The following is a 659-nucleotide window of genomic DNA, read 5'->3' as shown; positions in this document are numbered from 1 at the left end:
ATGTTATGCCCACCCGATGAAAAAATTTTTTTCAGCCTGGTTTGATATTTATCAAAGGCAAAATAGGCCTGATCGGGACATATGTTATGCTCGACAGGCAATAATTACTTTTCATGAGTGATAAGTAACCTGGGTTGGTAAACATGTTATGCCCACCCGATGAAAAAATTTTTTTCAGCCTGGTTTGATATTATCAATGGCAAAATAAACCTGATCGGGACATATGTTATGCTCGACAGGCAATAATTACTTTTCATGAGTGTTAAGTAACCTGGGTTGGTAAACATGTAATGAAAAATAGGTCAAATCGAGACATTATGTTGGTTATGCTCGACAATCAATAATATTTTTATCATAGTAGGTCAACGAGTATATATTTATTATATGCTCATATATTGATATACGTGTACAAAAATGTGGTGGTACGGATAAGCGATATCAGAAGTTGACAAAATATACTATGAAGGTTATAATATAAAAATTATAATTGTGTAAAAATTCATATATCTAATTTAATATTAGGATAAGATTGAATAAATGATTAAATATTAATCATTGGAAGAAAGGTAATGAAATAAAACAAAATTCTATAAGGCTTTAGGTTGGAAGAAAGTATATAGAATTTTATAAATGAATATAAATTTAACAATAATCTATAT

Source organism: Condylostylus longicornis, unplaced genomic scaffold (assembly GCF_029603195.1).
Source record: "Condylostylus longicornis isolate FDR11 unplaced genomic scaffold, ASM2960319v2 ptg000403l, whole genome shotgun sequence".
NCBI lineage: Eukaryota > Metazoa > Arthropoda > Insecta > Diptera > Dolichopodidae > Condylostylus > Condylostylus longicornis.
Note: the sequence above shows the minus strand (reverse complement) of the source record.